Source organism: Arachis hypogaea, chromosome 4, assembly GCF_003086295.3.
Source record: "Arachis hypogaea cultivar Tifrunner chromosome 4, arahy.Tifrunner.gnm2.J5K5, whole genome shotgun sequence".
NCBI lineage: Eukaryota > Viridiplantae > Streptophyta > Magnoliopsida > Fabales > Fabaceae > Arachis > Arachis hypogaea.
In genome coordinates, this window is record NC_092039.1 from 55231047 (window position 1) to 55240289 (window position 9243).

Here is a 9243-nt window from a genome sequence, read left to right on the forward strand (position 1 = left end):
TACAATGCCCTCATTGGGCGACCAACCCTAAACAGACTGGCAGCTATAGTCTCGACCCCACACCTCTGTATGAAGTTCCCTACCGCAAAAGGAATTGTTACCCTAAAAGGCGACCAAAAACTAGCGCGGCGATGTTACAACGAAAGCCTGAGCCTAAAAGGGAAAGAGGTCAACACAATAGAACTCGGACGAGTTCAATCCCGAGAAGATCTTCGGCCACAACCAGAAGGAGAAACCGAAAGAGTCTAGATTGGGAACACACCTGAAAAAATAACAAACATAGGAGCAAACCTCGAAGCAAGCCTAAAAGAGAAACTCATAACCCTCTTAAAGGAGAATTCCGACCTCTTCGCCTGGAAAACCTCCGACATGCCAGGCATAAGCCCCGACCTGATGTGCCATAAGCTATCAGTTTACCCGGGATCCCGACCTGTCCAACAAAGACGCCGAAAGCTCGGACCCGGGCACATGCAAGCAATAGAAGAACAAGTACAAGCACTGCTAGATGCAGGGTTCATTAGGGAAGTAAAATACCCCCTATGGCTCGCAAACGTGGTCCTGGTGAAAAAGCCCAATGGAAAATGGAGGATGTGCGTCGATTACACGGATCTCAACAAAGCCTGGCCCAAAGACCCATATCCACTACCAAACATCGACGCCTTAGTAGACGCAGCCTCAGGCTATAGATATCTCTCCTTCATGGACGCATACTCGGGATACAATCAAATCCCGATGTACGGACCCGACCAAGAAAAGACCTCATTCATAACCCCAAGGGCAAACTACTGCTACGTAGTAATGCCCTTCGGGCTGAAGAACGCAGGGGCAACCTACCAGAGGCTAATGAACAAAGTGTTCTCAGAGAACATTGGATTACAGCTGGAGGTGTATGTCGACGACATGCTGGTAAAGACACAAGAAGACAAAAACCTGCTGACCGACCTCACCAGTATCTTCGGTACCCTCAGAAAACACAACATGAGACTTAACCCGACAAAGTGCACCTTCGCCGCAAAGGCCGGAAAGTTCTTAGGCTTCATGCTGACTCAAAGGGGCATCGAAGCAAACCCGGACAAATGCCAAGCGATACTCAATATGAAGAGCCCGACGTGTGTCAAAGGAGTACAACAACTGAATGGAAGGCTAGCCGCCCTATCAAGATTCTTGGCAGGATCAGCAATAAAGTCACTACCTCTCTACTCACTCCTAAAGAAAGGGAAACCCTTCTCATGGACCCCGGAGTGCGAAAAAGCCTTTCAAGAATTCAAGGAATTCCTCGGGCAGCCACCAATCCTAACCCGACCTTTAAAAGGAGAAGAGCTCGTACTATACCTCTCAGTTGGACATCGAGCAGTCGCTTCAGCATTAATACGAGAAAATGACCAAGGACAACACCCCATATACTTTGTAAGCAAGGCACTACAAGGGGCCGAATTAAACTATCAGAAGATAGAAAAATTCGCCTACGCCCTAGTGTTCACAGCTCGGAGGATCCGTCCCTACTTTCAAGCCCACACCATCAAAGTCCGGACAAACCAACCCATGAGACACATCCTCCAAAAAACAGACCTGGCAGGACGAATACTGCAATGGGCGGTGGAACTGTCCGAGTTCGACCTCCACTATGAAACCCGGACTGCCATAAAATCTCAGTATCTAGCTGACTTCATCGCAGAATACACTGAGACCCCTGGAACCCCACTCTCATGGAACCTGTATGTCGACGGGTCCTCAAACAAAACTGGAAGCGGAGCCGGGGTTATACTCGAAAGCGACCAAGGAACGCGGATAGAACTATCCCTAAAATTCGAGTTCCAGGCTTCGAACAACCAAGCCGAATACGAGGCCCTGCTAGCAGGTCTAAAGCTAGCCGAAGAGGTCGGAGCCTAGAAAATCACGATCTTCAGCGACTCCCAGGTCGTCACATCACAAGTAAATGGAAGCTACCAGGCCAAAGACCCCATCATGAAAAAATACCTGGACCAAACACAGGCACAACTACGCCACTTTTCAGAGATACAGATTCAGCACATACCTCGGGAACAAAACGCCCGGGCAAACGCCCTCTCAAAGCTCGCCAGCACCAAGCCCCGAGGCAACTGATACGTAAAAATTAGATTTCACGTATAACCGGCAAGTATACCGGGTCGTATCAAGTAATAAAACTCACAAAGAGTGAGGTCGATCCCACGGAGATTGGTAGATTAAGCAACTTTAGTTAAATGGTAGATTTAGTCAAGCAAACATAGTTTTGATTTCATGAGCATTTTGATTTTTGAACATAATTGCAAGAAACTTAAATGACATCAAAAGTAAATTGCAAGAATATAAAGTGTTGAATTCTAAAGAGCAGAAGAGTAAATAGCAAGAAATAAAGAAACAGAATGTAAATGACAAGAATAATAAATTGCAAGAATGTATAAGGGAATTGGGCAATGGGTTTTCTAACACTAAGAACAAAAGAAATGAGAATTAATGATAGAGAGGATCATTAGGGATCAGAGATGCTAGTTTTCATGAATTGATGTTAGTCAAATCCTTCTCAATCATGGGTATAGATCCATGGCAAGTGGGTAATTGAATCCCAATCTCTTGGTGATTCAATTTCTCTCAACATAACCAATTGCCACTCTCGTGATCTAATTGTGCATGAGAAGAGATGAGGCTCAATTCTAATCCAGCCACACAATTCCCAAAGTCTCAACCATGGAAAGTTACATCTCACATACTAACCAAGGTTTATTGATTGAGGGAATCATGAAAGGATGAACTCTAAACTGAATTATGTGGCTCATTCCTCAAATTCACCACACAATTCTCATAGATTAACCCCTCTCTCGATGGTGGTTGAATCTTTGAAGAACAAGAGTTTCCTCTTTGGATCAACCACATGAATTGAGGAGGAAAAGAGGAGTTCATCAATTCATTGTAACAAGCAGAGCTCTTCCCCCTAATGAATGGTGGGGTTTAGTGAATCATAGCTCCAATTGAAAACTAAATTGCATGAAACTAAAGTGCATGAAAATAAAGAGTGAGACTTCAAAACAGAAATTGAGAATTCAAGAATTCATAGATGAAAACTACAAATTAAACTACACTACTACTAAGGAAGAAGAGAAGGGGAAGTGAAGAAGAGTGTATGAAGAGGAGGGGTCCGAAGACCCACTCTCAATAGAGTGTGCCAATTCACAGAATTTCAAATTGGTCTCCTCCGTCCCCCCTCCAATCCAACCTTTTAATGCTATGAGACTATAGCCTTTATATAGGCTTTTCTAAATTACAAATTGAAATGAAATTAAAAGAAAATTACAAACAAAATGAAAATTAACTATTCTAGATGATTCTTGTGGCCTTGATTGGTTGAGATTTATGGGCTTTGCTTGCTTGATTTGGATTAGCTTCATGAAGGAATTCTTGTCAAACAGAGGAAGAAGAGCTCATTCACATTGCTTCTGGCCCAATGGCCTGGTGTTATTGGCAAACACGCCAGTTCAAAGGACGTTGGCAACGTGCCAATACACTTCCTGGGCTGGTAGCTTGGTGCTTGGGCGTTACTAGCCCAAGTTGTTGCTAACAACTTGCTTTTCTTCTTCTTGACTTTACTTTCATGCTTAATGTTGCCCAGAATTTGAGTGTCAATCCTTTGCCTAAATATGAACTATGATATATCATTGGAAAGCTCTTGATGTCTACTTTCCAATGCCACTGAAATCACCTCATTTGGACTTTCCTAGCTCAAGTTATGCTCCATTGAAGAGGGCAAGGTCAGGCTGCCCTAGTTGGGCGTTTTTGTGGATAACGCCACCAATAACGTGCTCAACAACGCCCCTAGCCCAAATTTCTTGGCCTGGGCGTTGTTGCTGGAGTTGCCAAGGAACACGCCAGTTCATTTTGGCCCTGGCAACGTGTTCGACTCCCCCTCCTTGGCCTACTCATGCTTCCTTGAATTTCAACCTCATTTCCTTGTTTTTGGGGCCTAAAGATGACTCTGATTCGAGCTTCCATTTCATGCTCCACTATAGACTATTATATATGGTTGGAAAGCTCTAAATGTCAGCTTTCCAATGCAATTGGAAGCACTCAATTTGGACCTCTATAACTCAAGATATCTTCCATTGAAGGAGGTAAGGTCAGGCTGCCTTGTTGGAGTTGTTGTGGATAACGCCCCTATATTCCAAGTTAGCAACGTGCTACCTCCATTCTTCACCATCCAAAGCTTCCTGGCGTTGTTACCAAACACGCCAATGCTTTCTTGAGTTGGCAACATGGTTGGCACCAAGACTTGGCGTTGGCAACTTGATTGGCACCAAGACTTGGCGTTGGCAACTTGGTTGGTGCCTTGATTGGCGTTGGCAACTTGGTTGGTGCCTTGATTGGCGTTGGCAACTTGGTTGGTGCCTTGATTGGCATTGACAACTTGGTTGGTGCTCCTCTCTGGCGTTAGCAACGTGAATGGCACTCCTTTCTTCATTTTGGGCGTTGGCAACTTGGTTGGGCGTTGCCAACTTGGTGAGCAAGCCAGAAACAATACTTTCCATGTTTGAGGCTCTAAATGAAGCCAACATTTGAACCTTCAAATGAACTCCAATTTCATATTGTGATATATGGTTGAAAAGCTCTTGATGTCTACTTTCCAATGCCACTGATTTCACCTCAATTGGAGTTTTCTAGCTCAAGATATACGTTCTTGAAGAGAGCATCCTCAAGCTGCCTGGGCGTTGTTGCCCAAGTTGTTGGCAAACACGCCAGCAACAACGCCAGGCTCTTCTTCAACTTGGCTTGGGCGTTGCCAACTTGGTGTTGGCGTTGGCAACGTGCTACTCTTCCCCTGGTGGCTTCCCCAACTTGCAATGCTTCATTTCCTTGCTCTTGGGGCTTGAGTTTCCCTCTGATTTGAGCTTCCATTCCTCGCCACATTATGGACTATTATATATCGTTGGAAAGCTCTTGATGTCAGCTTCTCAACGCAATTGGAATCATGCCAATTGGATCCTTGTGGTTCAAGATATTCATCCTTGAAGAGGGGGAGGTCAAGCTGCCAACTCTGCTGGACACACACTAGCAAGTTGCCAACTTGATTTCCAAGTTGCCAACTTGCTTGTTCTTCCTTTCTCCAATATTTTCTTGCTCCATTGTCTTCTTGCTTCATCACCTAACATAAACCAAAGAACTTTCCTCAAAGTTTTGCCATCTTATGCAATAATTTTCAAGGGAATCATTCACATCAACTTGTATATAAACTCCTTGATTTATTTGCATGAATTATGCCAAATTTCACTTAATTCTTGGTTCATGGATGCATGGAGGAAAACTCACAAAATTGCTCATTTATTTCAAAGAAAGTGAATGAACCTAAGCTAAAACTAACTAAACTAACTAGTTAAAATGGCAAATATGCGAATGCATCACAACACCAAACTTAAACCTTGCTTGTCCTCAAGCAAGAAAAGAATCATGCAATAGAGATTGACAATCCAAGGTTAGAAGAATAGCAAGTTAATGTTCATGGCAAGCTAGTTTTCTATGCATGCTACAATCACAAAAGAAATGTAAATGATTGATGTTTCTATCTAGCTCACTTTATGAAATCTTTTTCTTATAATTCTTCCTTGAAACAAGCTTTTGATTTTTCTTATTAGCTTCTCCTTTTGGGTGCTTTGCCCCATGAGTTAATAACAAAGCTACGATTCTAAATGCTTTGTTTTCAAGTATTACCACTTGATACATAAGCACCACAAGCATTTAATTAGAGGACTTCATTAGGCTCATTTTTTCTTTTCTTTTCTTGACTCTCTAATCATTGATGCTCAGAACCTTGAGCTTTGAGGGAGTGCTTTTGCACTTGAGCCTAGCCTTGACTTCTAAGTGTTTTGTTTTCAAGCATTTTACTTGATACATAAACACCACAAGTACATAACAATGAAATTGTCATTGGTACTCAGAGCCTTCAGCTTTCTCATTCTTTCCCTTTTTCTTTTCTTGCCTTAATTGCATTTGCTTCTTCAAGGTTTTCATGATTTTCAAAAGATTTCACAAAAAGTCCTAGATGAAAACTTCAATTAAATAAAATCTAATGTACTTGAGCAACAATCAATCATACTAGCTTTCCAATATTTGTATGCACATGCTAAGTTCTTCTTTCATGCCTTGTTTGTTTATGATCATGATGCTTTATTGCTTTTGAATTCACAAAACTCAAGTTGGTAGTCATAATGCCACAGCAGCATATTGCAATTTAGAAATCAAACTATGCCCATTCATATCTCACATGTATACAGAGAAGGTAATAAGACAATCATGCAATTTAAAGTGCTGGAAACAAATGAGAGAAAGAAAGAACTTTACAACCTTGTAATTTATCTTCTCTATTGTTGTCCTTTTCCTCCTTTTCTTTCCCTTCCCACACCAAACTTAGAATGATTGCTTGTCCTCAAGCAACAATTAAAACCGTGGCTATGGGGCTAAGATAGATCATGAATGTCTTACACAATGAAACATTAGTAGCACATGTGTTTCAAGCAAACAAAATTAAAGATAACAATTAAGGCACAAGAGACAGAGACATTTTGATTGCAAACTTAAGAAGGTGAGCACAATACATTGCATAAAAGATAAGTGGCATACCAAACTTAGTGTGACACTTTCACTTGGAATTAATGCAAGTATCCAGTACAGATTAGAAACAAATTTTGTTGCATAGCAACACCAAACTTAGAATGCAATCATATGTCAATTTATTTGAATTAAAGCTAAGCAAATGAAACTGTTGTATGTTAAATACAATCATCAAGCTAAGAATCTATCATGAATAAGGATCTCTTGGTAATGTATTAACAAAAACAGTTAATAAGCAAACTAAATGAAAGCGTTTAAAGATAGAAAAATAACTAAAGCAAGTAGAATGCAAAAGTGTTAAATCGAAAGAGAAAACTAAAACTGCAGAGGCATTATGATTATGCAGACAAGTAGTGTTGCTTGAATAAATTGCATAGAAAATAAATGGCACACCAAACTTAGAATCTTGGTGTGTCACTTTCATTTTTGATTTGATGCAATCATCCAAAAAGATTGAAAACAATTTGTTGCAAGGCAACACCAAACTTAAAATGTAACCATATGCCAATTTATTGAATTTAAATAAAACAAATAACAAAAACAAAGCAGAGAAGAGAAATTATACCTATGGTTGACATGTTGTTCACTTTCTTCCTCTTCTTCCAGTTTGTTAATAGGAATGACCTTAAGGGGGGAGAAGATTCAGCTAGTGTCCCCTGTCTTGGCCTCTCCTCAGCAAACTTTCTTTTGTTAATGGCTTGATTGAGCTTGCTTGCTGGATCATGGGGAGGATTGCTTGTGGTTGACCCCTTTTTCTTCATGAATATTGTCCTTGGTAGTTTGGTCACAATCCTCTTCTTGGTGCTTTTGTTAATTGCCTTCACTTCCTTGAATCCAAGTCTTGGTGGTTGTGTGATTGTTGGAGTCTTCTTTTCATCAAAAGCCTTTTGTATTGGTGGTTCCATGAGCCCTTCCTTCATGTGATTTTCTGCTTCACTTGAGTGTGAATTCTCTGGAATGACTTCCTCACGTTCATGCTCCTCCACTCCTTTCTTTGCTCCCAACATTTGCTTTAATAGCTCTATCATGGAGGAGGTTTGTTGATCTTCCCAACATTTCTTCATCTCCTCTTCATACCTTTCAATCATGGTTTCAAGTGTTGAGGCGTTTTGGTCCAGGGAAGTTTGTGAGAGTTGTGAGTCTTCATGTTCTCTTGTCATCTCAAGTGCAATTTCAGGTTCAACCACCTCTACCTCATTTTTCATTGAAATTTCTCTTGACACAGAGGCTTCCTCATCTTGCTTTTCCACTTCCTCACCCACAAATTTGTCTTCATCCGTACTGTTTGATGGTTCTAAGTTCCTCTTTGTTTGCTCTAAGGACCCATTTATCTGCTCGAGGATGGTTTCTTCCCAAGATGGGGATTTTGTGTAAAATTCCACTAATTTTCTCTGTATTTCAATGCCTTCAAGGTATTCCTCATCTGTTAATTCAAGAGATGAAGGTTGAGAGTAATTTTGGTGACGTGAATGTGTTGTGGTGAAGTTGTGTTGAGGGGTGTGGAATAAGTTGTGTGATTGATGGGATGAATGGTATGGATTTTGGAGGAAACTTTGTGTTGAGGCATAATCAAGTGGTGAAGAATTTTGATATGAAAAATTTGGAGGTGAGGTTGGATAATTAAGAGGTGCTGGCTCATGATGGATGGGATAAGAAACATTGAATTCTCCTTGGTTTTGTCCTTCCCAATCACAATTTGGATAGTTGTCCCATTCATAGGAGTATGAATCATTTTGTGTTCTTGTGAAGCATCCCATTTGGTTTGATTGCTCAAACCCCATCATTCCTTGGTCTTGATTTTCCCAACCACAATTAGTATGGTAACTTGAATCATTTTGTGGTGGTGGAAAATACCCCATGTAACTTTCTTGATCATTATGTGACCTTGGGGCATATCCCATTTGGGTTGATTGCTCATGATCCATCATTTCTTGTTGATATTCCCATCCACCATAAGGATAATGATATGAATCATTTTGTGGTGGTGGTTGGTATCCCATATGATTCTCTTGCTCATCTTGTGTCTCTGAAGCAAATCTCCATGAATTGGAGTGCTCAGAATTTGTATTTTCTTGGTGATATTCCCAGCCACCATTAGAGATTGGTGGTGGTGGGTGATATCCCAGAAAGTTTGTTTGATCAAAAGATGAGGTAAACTCCATTTAAGTTTTGTAAAACACAATCACCAAAGCAATTGAAATTCATATCTCAGATTAGAATCTCTTAGTGGGGCAATAACACAAACACTTAGTGTCAAGAAGAAAACAAAAAGATTAAAAGAACTGTACAAAGCAAAAACAAAGAAAATGCTTAATCTAAACTACCATTCACTTAATCATTGTCAATCTTTTCCAATCCCCGGCAACGGCGCCAAAAACTTGATACGTAAAAATTAGATTTCACGTATAACCGGCAAGTATACCGGGTCGTATCAAGTAATAAAACTCACAAAGAGTGAGGTCGATCCCACGGAGATTGGTAGATTAAGCAACTTTAGTTAAATGGTAGATTTAGTCAAGCAAACATAGTTTTGATTTCATGAGCATTTTGATTTTTGAACATAATTGCAAGAAACTTAAATGACATCAAAAGTAAATTGCAAGAATATAAAGTGTTGAATTCTAAAGA